At 38.1% G+C, this 24,040-nt stretch overlaps 1 long non-coding RNA gene across 1 annotated transcript; it reads right to left on the bottom strand.

Moving 5' to 3' along the window:
• Window positions 1-346: 346 nt before the first annotated feature.
• LOC107798966 (uncharacterized) lies at window positions 347-2,967 on the bottom strand. The gene is made up of 2 exons (XR_001651036.2): window positions 2,660-2,967; window positions 347-531 (listed from the first exon to the last, which is right to left on the bottom strand). It is a non-coding gene; the product is annotated as an uncharacterized LOC107798966 (long non-coding RNA).
• Between the last annotated feature and the right edge of the window lie 21,073 nt (window positions 2,968-24,040).

The following is a 24,040-nucleotide window of genomic DNA, read 5'->3' on the forward strand; positions in this document are numbered from 1 at the left end:
TTTTTTTTCTTCTATTTACAATATCCTAAAGTTCTAATGAAAATAAGAAGAAGTTGTTTTTTTCATTTTTCATTAATTTCCCAAAGAAGCACCCCAAAAGAAATTTTTTTTGGATTTTTGGAATTAATACCTTAAAGAAAACTTTTTAAAAGGTACTAAAAGAAAATTCTCTTTTTTTTGAAGTTTTAGACTTAATGTACTAAATGGAAGTATAAGAGAAATTTTTTATTTTAAGTTCTAAATATTAATTTCCTAAAGAAAACCACAAAAGTTTTTTTTTTTGAACTTCTAGAGTTAGTGTTATAACGAAAACATCTAACAGAAATATAAAACGCAAAATAGGAAATACAATAATAAAAGACTCGATATTACTGTACAAAATTAAAAGGTAAAAGATGACATAAAAAAAACAATAGACTCAAAACATAATAACTAAAAAAAATCTCCTTAACCAAACTCCTGAATGATCGATCCTGACTGGATGGTCGTAGGGCGTCTATCATGCTCAAACTCCAGTAAGTAAATCCACACCTATATGAGAAAATTAAAACCAAATAAGTTAAAGACCTAGAACGTTATGTGAGACAATAGCCCTTCCTGCAAGACATGATTGTGACTATTTTTCTAAAATTAACCTATGTGGTTAAAAATGGCTAAAATGCAAGAATTTGGCTAAGACCCCGCAAAGCCAAGAACTTGAGATTTATTAGGAAAATCAGACCTTATGTGGGTTGCCTACGTATCCCGCCCCGAGAGACGAGAATCAGGTTCGCGTAGTTCGGGCAAATTGGATACGAGCGAGAAATAAAATAACAACTAATTTAGAGAAAAAATATTTTTGTCTTTTGTTTTGAAAAAATGATGAAACATATGTAAAATCTTTTTGGATTTTCTTTTCCTTTTCTTTTATTTTCGGAAAATAATGAAAAAGTGAAAAATCTTCTTTTGAATTTTTTCAAGTTCTTTTTTTCTTAACAAAAATGTGACAGAAAATATAATTGGGCCCTACTTGCTTTATTTTCATACTTCACCCTCTGTTTTTTACTCTTTTCATTTGCCCTCAAATATCATTGGTCCGCCAAATGACCCTTTTACCCTTGAAGAAATGCAACATGTAGCACATTAGGATGCATCAGGATGGTCTTTTATTTTTGGGTACACCTGTCCTAAACGGACCCAACCCCTGTGTTGCGTCCCCAAAGTCAAATGCATGTGATGCAAACAAACGTTCCTACTAGGAATCCGGCATGAGGCTATGTTATACAAGGTTTAAAAACCTGGGTTTATTTGTTCTAGACCTGGCTTACCCGAGTCGACAGCTTGAGCTGGGGGGAGAGGGGCAGCGTACCGGGAATACAGAAGCTTCACCGGCTTTGCAACTTGTCCGAACCTCATTCTAAAATTGGGATATGACTCTAACAGAAGAGAAGCTACACTAAGTACACCCTTCCCAGATGATTTAGAAGACTCAGAGAGAGGAGGGATTCGTAATAATTTATATATAGTTCAACGATATCAAAGCGGTAAAAATGACATTTAGCACATTAGGCTCAAACATGAAAATAAAACCAGTAATAAATAAAGCCAAATATAACAATTATTCTAAGCTCGAATTCTTGAACCCTGAACCAGAAGTTTTGGGTTCTTGTCCTCAGCAGAGTCGTCAGAGCAGTCACACCTCCTTTTCACTATCCCGGAAAGGGTATAGAGAGTTTTTTCCAATTAAAGTGATAATCGAAATGGGATTTATTTATTTATTCAGAGTCGCAACTTGGGATAATTTATGGTGTTCTAAGTCACCGGTTTAGAATCCCGAATCGAGGAAAATTTGACTCTAATTATGGTCCACGAACACAGAAATCCGAGTAAGGAATTCTGTTAACCAGGGAGAAGGTGTTAGGCATTCCCGGGTTCCGTGGTTCCAGCACGGTCGCTCAACTATTATTATTGGCCTAATTATCTGATTTTAAAATATTTTTAAACCTATGTGCATTTTTTAACTTTAAAACCGCTTTTAGTATTTTTAGGAAAAATCAAGGTTATTTAAAACACATCGTAAGCCACGCTGCATGAAATGCACCCGCGGTTCACGACATCGCTTTATTTAACATTGTTGGAAATTGGAACCGGATCACATGAATATTTAATATTGTTGGAAATTGGAACCGGGTCACATGAATTGTACACCCGAATTTTAGCAATCACAACTACATCACGGAAACCCTACCCATAGTCACCATGATTTATTTAATAATCGCGCCTAAAGCAAGCTACGGTGGACAATTAAACAAACAAAGATGAGAGTTGAAGAATTTTCTAAGCCCAAAAGCATACAATTCTGTTAAACATTCCAAGTAAGTTTTTTTTATCAAATCTCGTAACCCAACAACATCCCAAACCTCAAATAATTTCCATTAGCCCTCACACGATTCGATTGTTGCTTTTAACTAAACTAATAGATCATGAAAATCAAGATGCTTTCAGATAATGGATTTCTTTACTAGACACATAATTAAATAACATGGTCAGCCATTAGTATGAGCAACATCAATTCCTCAAAGAAGACAAGATCAAACACAAAGGCAAACAACTATTATAATAAACACTGACCAAAATACAATTTGAAAATTAAAGAACGAACAAGAGTTTAGAATTGGACCTCGAGCAACAAAGATCCTCTCTGATGTATTAATAAGAATTTCCAATTAAATCTTACACGAAACAGCCAACAGACGAGATGGAAATCCAAAATTAGCAACCAAACTTTAGAAGGAAGACTAGACCACAGTCGAAACGGTTGACGGAACTTCACCGGCGGCCTCTGAGTTTACCCGAAATCTCAACAGTTTCAAGAACTTATTTGTAATCACCAACACATACGCTAGAACTCAACGAAAAGACCTCAAGCAGGACCTCTTGAAAACTCTCGCGAAACGGGAAAAAGGTTGGGACTCGGGTTGAGGAGGGCACGTTTTTTTGACTGCTTTTGCTGGGTTTTGGAGCTTTAAACCTTAGCAACATTACTGATAAACATGCTGCTATACTAAGAAAATTGCAGCATCTTGTTCGTTAATCATCGAGGGTGCGACTCCGGGGGTGCGACTCCGGCGGAACAGTGATAGTAGAGGGGGAAGAAGGCGGGGACGGGAAAGCAGCAACCGTCGCCGGCGATGGGGTGAGATAGAAAAAGAGAGAGATGGCTGGAAGGGGTGAATAGGTCTTCTAGATCTAGGTTTTGTCTTAGAGCTTCATGAAGAAGAAGCTCATGGGGGTCTGGTCGTTTGGTGTTCAGCAGCAACCATCGAAAATGGCTACTTCTTCTTTATAGAAGAGGATGATCGATCAGGGGGGTGGGTTTGATCTTGTCAAAATCCGCTGATTCCCCATAAAAGTTAGAGAAAATCACCTCTTTTATTTTTGTCTCTAGGTTAGTCAAAACCAGAAGAAAAGCGGCTCCCTACGTCTGTGTATTAGGCGTTAGGTCTAGGCGTATATTTTAGGGTTCTTGTTTGTTTTACAGGGTTTTTTTAAGTTAGGGGTATGAGCCTAGGATTTATGGGCTTGGAAATTATGAGCTAGATCCGAAAATTAGGCCTAAAAATGGGTCATTTGAGCCCAAGTTTATTCTTTCCCTGCAAACAAGACTAAAAATACGATCTCATTTATTAATTAATCCTACTTAAGTAAAATAACTATTAAAATAAGACTGACCGTTAAAACAAAACTGTTTTTTGTATTTTTCAAGATTAAAAATGACTAGAAAACATTAGTGAAACCTTTTTTGGTAATTGTCATTTTCTTGTAATAAAATAAAGTAAAAGAGTCAAAATTAGTTGAAATAGCGATATTAGGCCTAAACTAAACATTTACATGCTAAAATGTGAAAAATCTTGGGGAGGGTCAAAAATCACATGTCTACACTGGCCACGCCTCATCAGATTTGGGGCATGACAATACTAATTATAAATATTAAAATAATTTATATCTAATTATAGTATTTATTATAATGTTCTATATTTTGGTACATAAATTTTATAGTATGAATCTTCTATTAAAAGGTAATGAAACTATTGTATTCGAAGACAATACATAATTTTTCACAAGAAATTTTCTCTACTTTTTATTTTACTTAGATAATTAAATTATATAAATTAATTAGTTTTAATTTTTTGACCAACTTTATATTCGTAATTAAGAATAAAAAATTTAAGGAGTGCCGATGGATACTATCAACTTTAGTTATAGCTTCCTACTTAGTTTGTTTTCACTTTAATTTTTTATTTCTACAAAGGTAATTAAAAATATAAACATAATTGATTATAATTTTATACAAAGAAAAAATCAAACTTAAAATAAATAATAAGTAGATTTTTACTTACTCTCTGTGAATTTTTTCATTTTTGGTATACTTTTATTTTATAAAATTATTATATTACATAATTAAAATAAGAAAAGGATCTAATGCACACGATGTAGTTGAAATATTAAACAGAATTCTAAGAAATGTATGTGTTTGCATTAGTTTTCTTATTTCTTAAAGTGGTTTGAGATTGATATTCGTAATTTTTAAGGTATTGCGATTCAAAAGAATTTTGAAACTAAATCCAACACTATATAATTTTTGTGGTGCTTAATTCAAATCCAACTTAATCTTGCTTTTTGATTAGTTTTATAATTATACAAATTTGATTTTGTCCATTTTTATCTAATTAAAATTTGTAAAATAAATATTATATGAATGAATAGACATATCAGAAAGTTTAATATATTCTAGTTTGGACCAAAATGCTACTAATATTTTGCCTATGAACCAATCATTTAAATACTCAACCAAAAAAAAAACAATCATACATATTTTTTTTTAAAACAGGAAATATTATTAATAACGCATTAAGAGTTATTACATAAGAGGATCCTCATCGGACCAGGATCTAGAATAGATAGAGAACTACTGGTTGCTAGGCTAGTGGGTGCTAAACAAGTATAAACATGGGAATCCAACAACGCTAAATTATTTAACACATTGACATTAGTACATAATTCTAGTAGTAGTAGTGCCACTGGAATCCGATAGAACTAGGTCCTCCAGTGATTCTGGCATATGTATGTAGACAGCTGAGTAGTTAACGTTAGCCTGGATGGATGCCTGTTTCGCTAGTTCATGTGCCACCTGATTACCTTCATGGTAGATGTGTTGGATTAGTGGATTCCCCAACTTCTACATCCAGTACCTGTATTTAAAGATGATATTGTTATGATGATTATAAATGTTGATTCCAGAAGGTCGATGATGTTTGTGCATCTGTCTCAATTACTAACTGTATCAAATTATTCTCCATTGCTAGTTGTAGGCCATATTTTAAGGCCTGAAGCTCCATAGAAAGAGGGGAAGGGCCAAAAGAAGCATTGCTAAATCCAAGAATCCATTCTCCTTGGGAGTTTCTGAAAATTCCTCCAATACCACCTTTCATATGTTTATTAAGGTGGGCACCATCAATATTCAATTTAATGGAGTTAGTAGGAGGAGGGTGCACACGTATATCTAGGTTATAGGGAATTGGGAGGGCATTAGGATTATTGATGGCACAATGTTTATATTCTAAAGCTCGTGTATAGACGAGATGACCGGAGAGGAGTTTGTTGATCCGATTGAATACGTTATTGTTTCCGTTGTTCCATAAAAATCCAAAGAGCTAAGGGTAGAAATCCGTCCCAGGTTAAGGAATGAAGAAGGATAGAGGAAGTTGTCCCTCTTAGAGCATTCATCCAGTGCATATTAAAGATGTCTAGAAGGTTTATATTTAGACCAATATCGTTCCAGAAGTGTATTGCATGACGGGGTCAATTTGCATGGCAATGTGGTTAAGGTAAGATTTTGTAGGGATTATGTTATGCATGCATTGCCATAGGAAATACTTAATTCTATTGAGGGTATTAAGCTTCCAGATCCAATCAAAAGAGGAGTAATTTGTTACATTGCAATTGGAATGGAAAAGGAAATTGTTGATTTTGTGGAAAATGATCCATCAGAGGTTAAGAACCACAAATGAGTATCTATTGGGTTATTATTGAAGGTTGGATCTATGAATTGGATAAGGTTACTAACAATTTGAGGTAGTTCAAAAGAGATCTGGGAGATATCCCAATGGATGATCTTCTACACATCACTAACTTTCAGATGTGCGTCTTGAAGAGATAAGGGCCAAGTAACCATACTGCGGAGGGATTAGTTGTTGGGAAGACAAATTGAGTTCCAAAAATCTATACAAGTGCCATTACCAATACTCCAAGCAATGCCTTTAGAGCAAAGATTCCAACAAGTTAGGATGTTGCGCCAAATGAATGAGCAATTTTTAGCCTTGGTGCGATTGCTATAGCTACTAATGAGAACACATGACCATAGAAAAGAGGGTTGCATAAATAATCGCCATGCTAGACTTGCTAAGAGTGATTGATTCTTATAGGATGATTTATGGATTACAAGACCTCCTTTATGTTTATGCAGGGTAACAATATCCCATTTTATATAATGAATTTTTCTAGAGGAAGTGGTAGAAGCCCAGAGAAAATCTCTTTGAATTTTATTAACGTGTTTTAGATGAGGGGTGGTAGAAATATGTATTGCATGGTGTGATTAGGGAGGGCATTTAGAATTATTTGAATTAAAGTGGCTCTTCCTGCCAAAGAAAGAAAGTTAGTTTTCCAATTCGAAAAGCGATTATTCAAGTTATCAATAAGGTATCGAAAGTCTAAATTCTTAGGGTGTCGATTGATAATGGGGAAGACAAGATACTTTCCAAAATTGTCACTAATATTTATGTTTAAGATATTAGTTTCAAGGTTTTTAGAAAGCTGATTGCAATTTTTTGAGCAAATAATCTTAGACTTAGAGTAGTTAACGTTTTTCCCTAAAAATTTTAAAAAAGAAAAGAAAAGAAAAGGCAATGGTGGATTGTGTGGATAGATTTTTCATTAGCATTAGCCATTAAGGTGATATCGTCCGTAAAAAAGGTGAGAGAGGGGAGGGATGGAGTGATTCAATTTAATAGGGTCCCAAAACACAATGTCCACTTGGTAGCTTATATATATATAGAAAGAAGTTCCATACTCAGGATAAATAAATAGGGGGACATTTGATCTACTTGTGTAATTCCTCGTGGGGGATTAAAGAAATTAGTCTTAGAGCCATTCACCAAGACAATTATTTTAGAAGTGGAAATGCATGTCATGATGAGTTTAGAGATTTTAGGAGGGAATTTAATGAAATTGAGTGCTCTAAAAATGAAAGACCATTCCAATCTATTGAGAGCTTTTTCTAGGTTGATTTTGACTAGGAGCTTGCCTTTGGAGCCTTTTATTTTCGGAAAGTGATTGATAATTTCCTCGATAATAATGGCATTGTCACTAGCTCGTCTGGCCTTAAGGAAGCTCGATTGGAAAGGGATAATGAGTTTGCCTAGGAATGAATTAATTCTATTAGCAATAATCTTGGTGATTATTTTGTAGATGGTATTGCATATCCTATAGGTCGAAAATTCTTAAGATCGTTAGCATTGGAAATTTTTGGGATGAGGCACAAGTAGGTATGGTTAATAATGTCAGGGAATGTTTGGGTGGTAAAATATTTTGACAAAACTCAAGGATGGAGGTTTTAACAAGGTTCCAATATCTTCGATAAAAGAAAGGATGGATGTCATCCAGCCTAGGTGACTTAAAAGGTTTCATAGACCGAACGACCTTTATAATTTCACGAGTTTGGAGAGGTCTATCCAAAGATGAGAGGTCTAGGTATTGGTGAGTGGTATGTTCAAGACGTGGGTTGGTGAGTGTTGGGGTTGGGCCCCATATAGGCATGACCTGTTTGAAAGAGGTGTTCAAAGTAATTAGCAGCATGGTCTATGATTCGATTTTGATTACTGATCCAGTTCCCATCATCATTCTTAAGAAGTTGATTATATTAGTACGTCTTCTATTTAAGACACTAATGTGGAAGAATTTAGTAGTAGCGTCTCCTTGATTGAGCACATTTATGCGCAATCTAATTTTCAGTGATCTTTTTTTAATTTGAGAAGGTTATGGTATTCATCAAGGAGGTTTATTTCAAGGTTTCTAAGAAAGGAGCCAATAGGGTAATGGGGAGAAATTTGGATGCCATTTATCCTGGCTCGTTTTTTATTAGACAAAATATCCCAAATGTATCATTTGCCCAGTTTCTAGCTTTCTCCCTAAATCTACTAGAGGCCTCAATAAAGTTATTGTACTACCAACTTTCTTGAACTATAATAGCGAAGCTTGTGTGGGAGCACCAATAATTTTCTAGCTTAAGGTCCTTTTGGAAGCTTCCCGTAGGCATATTGTTGAGGTTAACAAGGAGAGGGTTGTGGTCAGAGTACTAAGAAGATGAGTGATAGTAGTGTTGGAATATTTTTCTAACCAAAGGTTATTACTAAAACACCTATCTAAACGTTTGAGGATAAGACCAGTGCCTCTATGCCTAAGATTTGACCAAGTATACTTAGGTCCTTTAAAACCCAGGTCAACAAAATTACAATGATTGATACAAGAAAGGAGGTGTGATGCCCTAGCATAGTTTATAGGTCTGCCTCCCCATTTTTCATCTTGGGAAAGAATGTCTTAAAATCACCACCTAGGAACCAACTCCCCATATAAGAATTATGAATTTGAGATTATTCCAAAGCTTAACTTGATTATTTAAAGCAGTACTAGCGTAAACAACACTAAAAAGCCAAGGATCATAGTTGGGGAGTACCTTAAGCATAGGATGGATCTCCTGATTTGAGGTGGATGTTTGAGTCATATTGATGAGGTTATCATCCCAAGGATAACAATCCCCCCAGATTAACCCTGGGCTGGGACCTCCAATATGTTAGTGAAGTTGAAACTATCTTTAAGGGGTAAGTGGGAAGTCATTCTAGCTTCCAGCAGTGCTACCATGCAGGGATGATGGTTGTCAATAACATCTCTAAAGTTGCATCTGAAATCATCGTTATTGGCTCCCCTAATGTTCCATATAACAAAGCTAGTGGCTCGATTCATTTGGAATAGATTGGATGGGGTTTGGAGAGAGGATTGACTCGATTGGAAGGGAAAGGAGGATTGTTCCCCTTTAGAGACGGGCTTAGAATCACTGCAAAGTTCCCTACTGCTTCGTTCTGGGGGGGCCTGATGTCTAGATTCCTAGAGTATTGATGGGCATCTGTTTCTTGTCCTCCATTGCTTGAAATAACATGACTTTGGGTTCTTTGATGTTTGAGATTTTTGTGAATGATGTTATTTCTAGTGGTCGGATTACTTCCACTTGTTCTTCTATCTCTTGTTCTTCTGGTTCTGGCTCATTGTGATGGTGGAGATTTTGAGCCTGGTGAATGTCTATCGGAACTGTGAAATGCTAAGGAATTGGTTGCCATGAGTAGAGGATAAGATTTAAGTTGATTGATTCTTGTGGGGTGTAGAATGGGAGTTGGTAAAGGAGTTCCATATTGTTCAGTGGATTGAAATGTGGTGGAGGTTGCCATTGTGCTTGCATGTTCTACATTAGTGCTGGTGCTAAGGCTGGGGCAATAGGATCTAGGATGTTGGCTAACCAAAGATGGTTCACATAGTTGGACATGGCTAGATTCATGCCCTCTGTTATAAGTTGAGCTAGGACTTAGGGTCTTGGAGGATTACTAGGGTTTTCTGGTTGTTGATGTTCAAGGACAGGAACATTGCTTGACCTTGAAGTCCTTGTTCTATCCACGAGTATGGTTGGTGTTTTGGTGGGAGAGGTTAAGTGATGTAAACAGTGGGGGTGTGGGTGGGTGATGGGGAGGTGGAGGATTCTCCATTCTCCTCAGTATGTGTTGTCACACCTCCTTTTTCCGCACCCGAGGGGCGTAGGGAATTTTTTCCAATTAAAGGACAATCGAAATGGGATTGGTTTAATTATTTCAGAGTCGCCACTTGGGAGATTTAGGGTGTCCCAAGTCACCAATTTTAATCCCGAATCGAGGAAAAGAATGACTCTATATTACAGTCTGCGTACCAGAAATCTGGATAAGGAATTATGTTAACCCGGGAGAAGGTGTTAGGCATTCCCGAGTTCCGTGGTTCTAGCACGGTCGCTCAACTGTTATATTTGGCTTATTTATCTGATTTTAAATACAATATGAACTTATGTGCAAATTTTATCTTTCAACCGCTTTTATCATTTACTGTTATTTTTATCAAGAATTGCAACGTTATAAAAATGTATCTCGAACCACGTTACAATCAATGTACCCGTGGTCATCGACACACTTTGACTCCGTTGAGATTTGGATTTGGGTCACATCAATGTACACCCGAGTTTAAGGAGATAACATTATTAAATACGCGCCTAAAGCAACTAGCGCATTATTATTTTGGGGTAGGGCCGTGAAATTTGCTAAACGGCCCGTCCCGGAATCTAAGTATTTAATACATATATTTTGTGAGGGCCCCGCAATTTGTCCCTTTTATTTGGCGAGGCTCGTCTCATTTTATTTTTTATTTTTTTTATTTTTAGAAGGAATACCATTTTTATGCCTTTAACAATACTAAACCCTACAGCCTCTCTACAACTAATATCCCATAACTTGTTAGAAAATTTAATAAAGGGAGTTTAGCGAATGAGTGTTTCGGGAGTAGTAACAACATGCACTAATACTAATTTTTGTCCGAATGACCTAAGCAAAAGGAAGGGCGAACAGATTAACGTCAAACTTGTGTCATAGAACAACTAATCCAACTTAATTAAATGACATCAAATAAACAAGAATAACATAACATAAAAATGAAGCAAAATGCATACAGTGAAACATGGGCAGAAAATTACCATACCAATTTCTATATTGCATTTTTGAACATTCCGTAACATTTCCTTGTCTAATGCTTGAAGTTTACTAACCTGAACAAACAGAGACGGATAGAGCCACGGACCAGCCCTCAACATCGACCTCTACAGATAACCTCGACTGGGAAACCATAGAAAAGGTTATCAAAGCTCGGACGGAATAGCTCGCGCCATAAACTCGAATACGAACATACTAAAAATGAGTCATGGCTACAACTGACTTTTCCAGGCGGTCATTTGGGCGTGAGGGGGCTGAACGGAACAGCAGCGATGGCCGGATTTAATGGAGGATCGTCGGGCTGGGTTTTTTTTGGGTTACGACGAAGGAGAAGAAATGGCCGTGGGCTGGTGGTTTGGATGTAGTGTCGACGGGCAGTGATGGGTGAGGCAGGAGGCAGAAGCAGCGACGGGTGGTGGCGAGCGTGCTGGGCGTCACTTGTGGTCGACGGGCAGTGGACGATGGGCCATGACGACGAAGGCTAAGACGCGCAGCGACAGCTGCTCAGAAATGCAGCCACAGCTGCTTGGCACGCAGCAACAGCTGCTCGTTGGACTGAAAATGGTGAAGCCGCTACGGTCGGGGCTGTCCGGTGGTATTCGCGGGTGAGTGATAGTAGGGTTGTTGGTGGTGGTTTCGGGGTGTTGATGGATGTGGTGTTTGGGTGATGGCGTTTGGACGTGGAGGTGACGGGTTGTTTGGTTGTCGTTTGGAAAATGACGACGAGGGGGGGGCTGGTTGCTCGGTGATGAAGAACGTGAGGCAGTAGGGGGCTCGTAGGGTTTTGGTTCTTCTTCCTTGGAAGAAGAAGATGAACAGTGGATTTTTTCCTCCCAAAAATCTGTCCGTTTCCAAATTTTTTCCAAAGTCCTCCTTCCAAATGTTTTTGCCCGTGCATTTGTAAACTTCTGCCAAGAAAAATGAGCCCCACGTGTGGTGGGGTTCGAGACTTGTGTCCCCCACGCGTGGTAGGGTTCCCCGTATATCGTGTTTCATCCGTGTTCCCCACACGTGTCCCCTCACGTGTGGTGGACTCGGATTATTATGGGCTAGGTCCGAAATTAGGCCTAAAACCGGGTAGTTTGAACCCGAATATTATTCTTTTGCCCGGACCCGAGAAATAGGAACACGACGTTGCTCAACTAGTCCTATGTAAGCAAAATAACTAACAAAAATAAGACTAATATTTAAACAAAACTATATCTTTTTAAGTATATTTTTCAAGATTTAAAATAGCTACAAAATATTAATAAAACTATTTTTTTTGTAATTTTCGTTTTTATATATGGATAAAATATAAAGTAATATTTTTGTGTATTTTTCAAAAATTAAAATGACTACAAAACATTAATAGAACTATATTTTTGGTTATTTTCGAAATTATATAAAGTACAAAAATAAAGTGCAATTTTTGTATTTTTTCAAGTTTATGAGAAATACATAAACTAAAATTTATATATATATTTTTTGTAATTTTTCTTTTTGCAACGAAATAAAGTAAAATTAGTTAAAATGGCTATATTAGACCCAATTTCACATATTCACGCTAAAAATGTGAAAATTCTTGGGGAGGGTAAAAAATCAGGTGTCTACAGCTGCCCCTCTTTGATTGGAAACACGAAGAGTTTTCCGACAAATAACGACTAGACATGTTTTTGACCCGACCATTACTTGGACGGACTATACTAAGGAAAGGGAGGAAATGTGACCGAGCCCTGGTATCTGAGCTGCCTACATATCCTTGGTTTTACAGGAATCAGGCCACGTGTAGTTCGAAAATTAGAGAGAGATGGTAGAGTGTACCGAGGTGAAGAGCCGATCGAGGTGCCGTTCCGTTGAGGTTCCGGTCCGCGGTCCTGTCATTACAACAAAAATGAAAACTGAAAAAGACTAACTAAGCCTATCAGCTACTAGTTACAAGGATTCCTATCTTTAAGTCTTCTGAAACTTGGTCTTGAGTCTTGAATGGTGCTTCATACAGAATTTGGATTTGAACCTTGACTTGCTAGTTGTAGGTGCTAGTTCTTGAGCAGACCACATCTGTTCTCCACTTCCGTACTTTGGGTTCTTTTTTTTCTTTTTCTTTTTCTTTTTTTCTCTTTTTTCTTTTTTTTCCTATGCTTGCCTTTTTCTCTTCTTGTTTTTGTTTTTGTGACCAGCTTCTGTTGATCATCCCAGATTGTTGACTCACATTCTTGAGGCGAGCTTCTACTATTTCTAACTTGAATTGAATGCTGGGATTTCTGTTGTAACCTTCTGCTTTCCAGTGGGTCACTGCTTGATCTTGAAAAATGTTCCTCTGTTCTATAGGCGGACTCCTGACTTCTTCGATCTTCGACATACCACAAACTCCGTTCTACAAGCGGGTCCCTGACAACCAAAACAAACAAAACAAACAAAATTTCCTTACCCAGTTTGTACTGGGAAGATTTGTGAGTCGTTAGCAAAATTGTAACTCACTTACCCTACTGATGCAATGATGAGAGTAAACTAAAGACTAGGCTAGGATGTGCATCTCCTACGAGTAAAACCAAAACTCTTGCGAGCAAATGTGTCTGCTAAAACCTCAATGACTCAAACTAGAAAGTGCTTCTTCTATGGTTGAATCGGAATGAGCTAAACTAGGAAGTGCGTCTCCTAAGGGTAAAAACTTCAGTGACTAGAACTAGGAAGTGCGTCTCCTATGAATAAAATATCGATTTAGGAAGTGTGTCTCCTAAAAAACTTGAAAGACCTTGATTAGGAAGTGCGTCTCCTATGGGTAAACTTCAAAAAACTTGACTAGGAAGTGTGTCTCCTATGGTCGAACTTAAAATGAATCAAACTAGGAAGTGCATCTCCTAAGGGTGAAATCTCAATTCCGGAAGTGCGTCTCCTGAAATAAAATATAATCTAAAAAGCCAAACTAGGAAGTGCGTCTCCTAAAGCAAAAGTATAACCTGAGCGAACTAGACTAGGAAGTGCGTCTCCTAATAATGAAAACTTAATTCAGGAAGTGCGTCTCCTAGGGGTAAAGTAGTCTTAGGAAGTGCGTCTCCTATGGGTGAAACCTTAATGATTTTGAACTAGGAAGTGCGTCTCCTATGAATGAAAATAATTTAGGAGGTGCGTCTCCTATGCGTGAAATCTTAATTTAGGAAGTGCGTCTCTTATGGGGTAAAAGTAAACTTAGGAAGTGCGTCTCCTATGGGCAAAACTAAACTTTAAGGAAGTGCGTCTCATATTGGGTACAATAAACTTAGGAAGTGCGTCTCCTATTGGGAAAAACTGTTCTTATGAAGTGCGTCTCCTATTGATGAAACTTATCTTAGGAAGTGCGTCTCCTTAGGAAATGCGTATCCTATTGGTGAAATTATTTTCAGGAAGTGCGTCTCCTACTGGTGAAACTTATCTTAGGAAGTGCGTCTCCTTAGGAAGTGCGTCTCCTATTGGTGAAATTATTCTTAGGAAGTGCGTCTCCTTTTGGTGAAACTTAACTTAGGATGTGCGTCTCCTATTGGTGAAACTTACTTAGGATGTGCGTCTCCTATTGGTGAAACTTACTTAGGAAGTGCGTCTCCTACTGGTGAAATTATTCTTAGGAAGTGCGTCTCCTATGGGTAAAAAACAAACTTAGGAGGAAATGCATCTCCTATGGGTAAAACTAAACTTAGGAGGAAATGCCTCTCCTATGGGTAAAAATAACTTAGGAGGAAATACATCTCCTATGGGTAAAAAACAAACTTAGGAGGAAATGCATCTCCTATGGGTGAAACTAAAACAAACTTAGGAGGAAATGCATCTCCTATGGGTGAAACTAAAACAAACTTAGGAGGAAATGCATCTCCTATGGGTAAAGACGTGGAATGTATTCCCTTGTTATACAGGTGGGCGCCTAATGGTAAAGACACAAAATGTATTCCCTTGTTATACAGGTGGGCGCCTAACATATGAAATGCACAGACAAAAGTATTCCTCTCGTTATTCAGGTGGGCGCCTGTCTAAACTAAGACATAAAAGTATTCCTCTCGTTATTCAGGTGGGCGCCTGGTATGAAATTTAAAGACTGAAATATATTCCTCTCGTTATACAGGTGGGCGCCTGGTAGTAAAGATATGAAAAATGATATGCCCGCATTATACTGGTGGGTGACCTAGAACAGAAATGAAAAGACAGAATGTATTCCTCTCGTTATTCAGGTGGGCGCCTGTCTTCATCAATAACTTTGAAAATAACATCCTATTTGAGGGCGAATGAACCCAAACATATCCTATTTGAGGGCGGATGAACCCGACGTATCCTATTCGAGGGCGGATGAACCCAAAATATCCTATTCGAGGGAGGATGAACCCAAAATATCCTATTCGAGGGCGGATGGACCCAAAATATCCTATTCGAGGGCGGATGAACCCAAAATATCCTATTCGAGGGCGGATGAACCCAAAATATCCTATTCGAGGGCGGATGAACCCAAAATATCCTATTCGAGGGCGGATGAACCCAAAATATCCTATTCGAGGGGGGATGAACCCAAAATATCCTATTCGAGGGCGGATGAACCCAAAATATCCTATTCAAGGGCGGATGAACCCAAAATATCCTATTCGAGGGCGGATGAACCCAAAATATCCTATTCGAGGGCGGATGAACCCAAAATATCCTTAAGACTTGAAAATGTCTTACCTCGAATACTTGCTGGGGATTGGGATGGATTTCCCTTTCTACCTTCCCCATTTTATTTTTTTATTTTTTATTTTTATTTTTTATTATTATTATTAGCTTCTTCCTTTGAAGACTAACTCCTTTGAGACTTGTTTTGCCTTAACCTGAAAGGAACAGCTGAGGATACCGATTTTTACCAAACTTGTGTTAGACTCCTCAAACCTGCTAGGGATAACACTGTTGGGATTATTTACTTACCTGTTGGGGGGTAAAACGTTATCAGTTGGGGATAATGCTGTCGTGGATAATACTGCTGGGGAATTCTGATTCCTTCAGAACCAGTGCTTCACTGAGCTCAAGTTTCATCCATTTGCTGTTTGGGGCAACACTGGTTCTAAGACCATTTCCCTTAAGGCTGACGTTATCTTTATTCCTCCCCGAATGGGTATCTGACTTTCAGAAAATTTTCTAAACGAAAAGAAAATTTTCTGCCCCAGTTTGATAATCCCTTGTGGCATGCATTTCTATCATCAATGCCACTTCATTTACCTGTTAGTTTAAAACACGGTGGTTGGTTGTGATACTCCCACTGGGATGGTTTTTCCCTTTCTCCTTCCTTTCTCTGTGCTCCACAACTTGTTGGGGATGATATTATTTGCTGGGGATAATCCCTTTCTGCTGGGGCTATCCCTCTTCTTTTGTGGCATAGCTCGGAAACTGGCATTTCCCCGACCTTTTAGTCTAGTATGGATTTCGCCAAATCATGCTCACTGCTCTCCTTGCTCTGTTCATGGGCCTTGGCCTTGAGGTTTATAACCTTGTTTTTGGCAAGGATATCTCTCTTGACACTCGTCACTCCTTTGTCAATTCCCTTTTGCTGGGGATATCTTTCTTGACACTGGCCTCGCGCTTGTTCTTTGCTGACTATACCATTTGGATGTACTAGTCAGATCTCATCTGGCATAATTGGAAAGCTGATGGCATATTTTAAAGTCATTTCATACTCGTTCTGACCAGACAGACTCTATTGGGGATTTTTCTATGAAAGGAAAAAGATAAAAGGGAACAGAATAAAAAGACAAAGGAAAAAATGACTCTTTAACAAAAGAAACTATAATAAAAAAAAACCTATCAAATGCAGATACCGACTCTAATGGCCATGACATGCGTATGTGGCCTATCCTCTACCGTCAATCATCTTTCAAGATCTTCAATTGGCGATTCCCCATCTGATTCTCAATCTTATTCGACTTGTAGTGCCCGAAGAGTTTTCACTATCAAGTCTCTCTTATTTTTTGTTCTTCTCTCAGCTTTCATCGCCTTATGGTGCCTGTGAAGGTTTTCACCGATAAGACTCTCTCATTTGCATCACTTTCCGGCTGGGGATTTGGAGTGTTGCTGATATGACTCTTTCTGTTGGATATTAGAGTCCTTTCTGCTGTGGAACAGAATGTTATGTTCGCCGGTAAGACTCTTCATTTGTCTGACTTGGCATCTTTTGAAAACTGATCAGAAGGTCTTTCTTTGGACCGTAATGTAGGTTTTTGGATAGGGCTAGAAAGAAAGGGTATAAAAGGCTCAAAAAATACATTAATTTTGGGTTATTAGTTACAACCTTCGGAATTAGATTTATTTACAACAAACGCAACCTTTGCCCCAGTTTCTTGCTTGGGGATATTTTAATTGATTTTTTTTTCATTTTTCAAAACTATGACCGAGCCGTGAAGCGCCTACGTATCCTCTTTGAGGAATCAGGTCAAACGTAGTTCCCAATTCCTCTTTTTCATTTGACTTTCTTTTTTTTTCGTTTTTCTTTTTCTCTTTTTTTTTCTTTCGTTTTGTTGTTTTTTTTTTTTTTTTTCTTTCTTTTCTTTCTTTTTTTCTTCTTTTTGTTTACCTGTCATGTTTGCGTTTTCTAGTCGTTTCTAATGGTTCCGAAAGAGGGGTACGAAAGAAAAAACAATAAGGCTCAAAAGAGGTTAACGAAGGAAAAAGTGTTTAGGTAGCAGAACAAAATGCCTTCGTCATTCCAGTTTTCAAAACATGCCAAGTGCAAACAACACAATTGAACATAGATTTATAGTCTCTTCCGATGGTGCTGGACTTGACAATTATATTCAACATCTGTTTTTTCATTTGTCACTTCTAAAGCACCGTTGGGCGACACTCTCATTCTCATTATTATGAACGACCCTCATGCCAATTTAGGCGAATCTTTCTTTAACGGTTTTCTTTGTGTTTAACTTGCCCCAGTTCCACATGACTCGAGCTCTGAATAATCTCAAACCGTCCTTATTTTATTTAAATGGTCTGATCGCCTTTCCGGGGTTTTATGATTAACTTTAAAGACTAGGCCCAAACTGTGTGCGCATGTCATGTCACTAGAATCGGCGTTGAATAAAAACGATAAAAGGACTAAACAAAAAGATGACTGGAAATAAAAGACCGGATTTTGCATTAGATTACCGGTGGAAGGGTTTGAATAACAAGACGAACAAAACAAATCAAAATAAAATCTTAAAACAAACTGCTATGACCAAACGGAAAGATAAGCGGAAAGATATTGACACAGAACAATATCTGAATTGCAATCCTAATAACCCGAACAATAGAAATGACAACAAAATAAGCCACCGAAAGCTTCTCTCTTGCTAACCAAGGAACGGAGCGTGCTCCCACTTTATCAAAACTGGCATCTTAGCCACTGAGCTTCGCATTAATACTGCCAAGACCATTACCAGCTTCAATATCATCAACCTCCGTCAACAAGTTTCCAATAGGATTCAAGTGCTTCTGTTATCAGGCATGATCCCCGCAGAGTGTATATCATGAGGTGCAAACAAAGGATTCTGGGCGTCATTGTCCGGCTGACCACAAACCAACCACCTTAATTTTCTTTGCGAAACAAACAGGTTAGAATGGACTCAGTCGGTCCTCATTATTAACAACATTTTTTTCATTTTCTTTTTTTTTTCTAATTTTATTTTTCATTCTTCTTTTTTCTATTTTTTTCATTTTTCATTTTTTCATTTTTTTTTCATTTCGTTTTTTTTCATTCTCTTTTTTTTTTTTGCTTTTTTTTTTGTTTTGGTCGAATCTTATGGAGATTGTCTACGTATCATGACCCCGCATGAATCAGACCTTGCGTAGTTCGGACAAATAAACGATAAATAATTATAAAATATTTTTTGAATTTTCAATTTCATAATAAAACAAACTTGATTACAAAAGTTTAAAAACTAACAATACTAACAGATTTTGACAAAAGACAACAAACGGTCTCGAAAATCAAATAACCCGCATACTCTAAAAATATTATAAACTCAAAACAAAAGGCCAGCTCCCTTTCTCCGTTTGACAAATGCAACCAAACGGTGTTTTTTGCAAATGTGGCCCCTGGCAAACTTCACATGAATTTTGAGGCCGGGGAGGATTATTTTGACACTTTACAAACTTGTCCATTCTTTTACGAAAATAACCTTTCGACAACTGAAAGATACTCTAAGGCTATTTCGGCAAGAACGGTTTAAGACGCGGCCGAAGCTGGCTCGGCTTATTATGACAAAATTCAAACGGTATTCACCTGACCGCTGACTCTTTGTTTTTTTTCTTTTTCAAATTACAATAAAAACCTAGTGTTGCAATCACGGCCCTTCAGCGCTTCGGGAACGAAGATTTTTTAAGGCTGTGTGGGTCAACTGGACCAAAATCCTAAACATGACCCAAAAGTGGCTGTTTATGCAAAGTCAGCCTTCCGGCGTCCCCTTCGGGAACATTCGGCTATGTCTTGATAAAACAACGTCACCCGACTTCTTAGAAATTTGACATATATATTTTTGTTATTTATTTATTTTTGGCTTTTTTAGCAAAATGGGGGTTGGACCCGATGAGGGTTGCCTACGTATCTCACATCCGGTGAGAATCAAACCCGTGTAGTTCGGGCAAATAAACTATTTTTGAGAAGACCCTTTTCCATTTTCTATATTTTTTTTTAAACAAACAAACAAACTATTATTTTTCATTCATAACAAACTATCAAACTAACAAAAAATATAAAACATTCCTTTTTTTTTTCAAAATTTCGGCAGAGTTTCAACACTACTTGGACATTGATTTTTTTTTCTAAAAATAAGTAGTTATATCTCTACACTGTTATTTTCTCCTCTTTTTCACGATTTTTTTTAATCTGTGGAAAATGATGAAAACATACGAAAATCTTTTGAATTTTCATGCTTTGTTTTTATATGTATTTTTATTTTTTATATTTATTATTATTTTCAAAAATGTGGCATGGTAAACATAAGGATTTCCAAGACATCTTGGATTTCGCAAATGTTCCCCACGCGCTTTTCCCAACATGTGAAGCATGGGGGACATAGGGAATTCCAAGACTTCTTGGAATCCACAAATGTTCCCCATGTGTTTTCCCAAAAAATGAAGCATGGGGAACATAGAGGATTCCAAGACTTCTTGGATTCCACAAATGTTCCCCATGTGCTTTTCCCAAAAATGAAGCGTGGGGGACATGTGGAATACCAAGGCTTCTTGAATTCCACAATGTTCACCATGTGCTTAATTAACATAATAGCATGCTTATCTAAAAAATCGTGCAACTTTCTTATTTAACGTGATCAGCATGATAAGGAGTGCCATTTGTCCTCAACTATCATTGGTTCGCCAAATGACCCATTCACCCTTGAATAAACACAACATGTAGCACATAGGATGCCAAAAGATGGTCCATTATTTTCAGGTTGCTTGTCCTAGACGGACCCAACCCCTGTGTTGAGTCCTCTAAGTCAAATGCAACGTGATGCAAATAAACGCTCCTACTAGGGATCCGGCATGAAGTCACGTTATTCTATGTTCAAAACCTGGGTCGGTGTTCTAGACAGTGTACCCAAGCGGACAACTCGAGTTGAGGAAGAAGCTCCTTTCCGGGAACCAAAAGGCCAGCCGGCTTAGAAACTTCCCGAGCCTCTTTTATTTAGGGTATGACACTAACAGAATAGGGAGTCTCAACCAGTAAGCACATCCCCGGAGGTAAGAAGAGAAAAGTTTCGGCACAGTTTATATACAATTCAAATAATATCAAAGCGGTAAAAGCAACATTTAGCACATTGAGCCCACACATTTAATAAAATCAGATAATAAATAAAGCCAAATAATAACAATTATTCTAAGCTCGAATTTCTAACCCTGAACCAGTGGTTCTGGGTCTCATCCCCAGCAGAGTCGCCAGAGCTGTCACACCTCCTTTTTCCGCACCCGAGGGGCATAGGGAGTTTTTTCCAATTAAAGGACAATCGAAACGGGATTGGTTTAATTATTTCAGAGTCGCCACTTGGGAGATTTAGGGTGTCCCAAGTCACCAATTTTAATCCCGAATCGAGGAAAAGAATGACTCTATATTACAGTCTGCGTACCAGAAATCCGGATAAGGAATTCTGTTAACCCGGGAGAAGGTGTTTGGCATTCCCGAGTTCCGTAGTTCTAGCACGGTCGCTCAACTGTTATATTTGGCTTATTTATCTGATTTTAAATACAATATGAACTTATGTGCAAATTTTATCTTTCAACCGCTTTTATCATTTACTGTTATTTTTATCAAGAATTGCAACGTTATAAAAATGTATCTCGAACCACGTTACAATCAATGTACCCGTGGTCATCGACACACTTTGACTCCGTTGAGATTTGGATTTGGGTCACATCAATGTACACCCGAGTTTAAGGAGATAACATTATTAAATACGCGCCTAAAGCAACTAGCGCATTATTATTTTGGGGTAGGGCCGTGAAATTTGCTAAACGGCCCGTCCCGGAATCTATGTATTTAATACATATATTTTGTGAGGGCCCCATAATTTGTCCCTTTTATTTGGCGAGGCTCGTCTCATTTTATTTTTTATTTTTTTTATTTTTAGAGGGAATACCATTTTTATGCCTTTAACAATACTAAACCCTACAGCCTCTCTACAACTAATATCCTATAACTTGTTAGAAAATTTAATAAAGGGAGTTTAGCGAATGAGTGTTTTGGGAGTAGTAACAGCATGCACTAATAATAATTTTTGTCCGAATGACCTAAGCAAAAGGAAGGGCGAACAGATTAACGTCAAACTTGTGTTATAGAACAACTAATCCAACTTAATTAAATGACATCAAATAAACAAGAATAACATAACATAAAAATGAAGCAAAATGCATACAGTGAAACATGGGCAGAAAATTACCATACCAATTTCTATATTGCATTTTTGAACATTCCGTAACATTTCCTTGTCTAATGCTTGAAGTTTACTAACCTGAACAAACAGAGACGGATAGAGCCACGGACCAGCCCTCAACATTGACCTCTACGGATAACCTCGACCGGGAAACCATAGAAAAGGTTATCAAAGCTCGGACGGAATAGCTCGCGCCAGAAACTCGAACACGAACGGACTAAAAATGAGTCATGGCTACAACTGACTTTTCCAGGCGGTCATTTGGGCGTGAGGGGGCTGAACGGAACAGCAGCGATGGCCGGATTTAATGGAGGATCGTCGGGCTGGGTTTTTTTTGGGTTACGACGAAGGAGAAGAAATGGCCGTGGGCTGGTGGTTTGGATGTAGTGTCGACGGGCAGTGATGGGTGAGGCAGGAGGCAGAAGCAGCGACGGGTGGTGGCGAGCGTGCTGGGCGTCACTTGTGGTCGACGGGCAGTGGACGATGGGCCATGACGACGAAGGCTAAGACGCGCAGCGACAGCTGCTCAGAAATGCAGCCACAGCTGCTTGGCACGCAGCAACAGCTGCTCGTTGGACTGAAAATGGTGAAGCCGCTACGGTCGGGGCTGTCCGGTGGTATTCGCGGGTGAGTGACAGTAGGGTTGTTGGTGGTGGTTTCGGGGTGTTGATGGATGTGGTGTTTGGGTGATGGCGTTTGGACGTGGAGGTGACGGGTTGTTTGGTTGTCGTCTGGAAAATGACGACGAGGGGGGGGCTGGTTGCTCGGTGATGAAGAACGTGAGGCAGTAGGGGGCTCGTAGGGTTTTGGTTCTTCTTCCTTGGAAGAAGAAGATGAACAGTGGGTTTTTTCCTCCCAAAAATCTGTCCGTTTCCAAATTGTTTCCAAAGTCCTCCTTCCAAATGTTTTTGCCCGTGCATTTGTAAACTTCTGCCAAGAAAAATGAGCCCCACACGTGGTGGGGTTCGAGACTTGTGTCCCCCACGCGTGGTGGGGTTCCCCGTGTATCGTGTTTCGTCCGTGTTCCCCACGCGTGTCCCCTCACGTGTGGTGGACTCGGATTATTATCGGCTAGGTCCGAAATTAGGCCTAAAACCAGGTAGTTTGAACCTGAATATTATTCTTTTGCCCGGACCCGAGAAATAGGAATACGACGTTGCTCAACTAGTCCTATGTAAGCAAAATAACTAACAAAAATAAGACTAATATTTAAACAAAACTATATCTTTTTAAGTATATTTTTCAAGATTTAAAATAGCTACAAAATATTAATAAAACTATTTTTTTGTAATTTTCGTTTTTATATAAGGATAAAATATAAAGTAATATTTTTTTGTATTTTTCAAAAATTAAAATGACTACAAAACATTAATAGAACTATATTTTTGGTTATTTTCGAAATTATATAAAGTACAAAAATAAAGTGCAATTTTTGTATTTTTTCAAGTTTATGAGAAATACATAAACTAAAATTTTTATATATATTTTTTGTAATTTTTCTTTTTGCAACGAAATAAAGTAAAAATAGTGAAAATGGCTATATTAGACCCAATTTCACATATTCACGCTAAAAATGTGAAAATTCTCGGGGAGGGTCAAAAATCAGGTGTCTACATGTGTTGGGAAGTTATTCATGGGAGTGGGGAGAATTATGTTCTCCGGTAGTGTTGTAGAAAGTGAGAGATAGGCATTGTTGTGATTTGTAGAAGTATGTTGGGAATTTGAAGCACTGGAGATATGCGGGCAATTTGATGATTGCAAATCTTTGGCTTAGGATATGTTGTGCATAGCTGGAGTGGTAGCTTGTGAAGGAGGATTAGAGGGGATTGGTGGGTTATCATGCATGGCCACTTGGTGCAAGGGTTGTGCCTATTGTATGGCCTCATCAGGCATTGCTAGCACACTGTTTTCATGCTTAGAAGGGAAAAAAATATTACCTTCTAGAGATTTGGTTACGTAAGGGTCAGTTAGAACTAGGGTTAGTAGTAGGGTTGGCATTAGTTTTCCTCGAGACTAATGAAGTGTGTTGTGTGGGAATGATGGTATTACTGTTGGTTTCAAGCTCCATACTATCAGAATAGTTAGAATCATTAGGAATATAACTATCTTGTGGCGGAAGAAAAGAGAATTTATTATTAGCTAGGATGGGGTTGTTAGTAATAAGGTTTTCACAAACGTTACTAACCACATTATTAAGGAATTTTTGGGGCTACCAGAGTCCTAGGGGTTAGCTTCCTGGGTTAGGTTGGGGGTAGGAAACAGAATTAATCAAATATTTTGATTTATAAATAAACTTTT

The sequence above is a fragment of the Nicotiana tabacum genome, chromosome 18, assembly GCF_000715075.1.
Source record: "Nicotiana tabacum cultivar K326 chromosome 18, ASM71507v2, whole genome shotgun sequence".
In the NCBI taxonomy this organism is placed as follows: Eukaryota; Viridiplantae; Streptophyta; class Magnoliopsida; order Solanales; family Solanaceae; genus Nicotiana; species Nicotiana tabacum.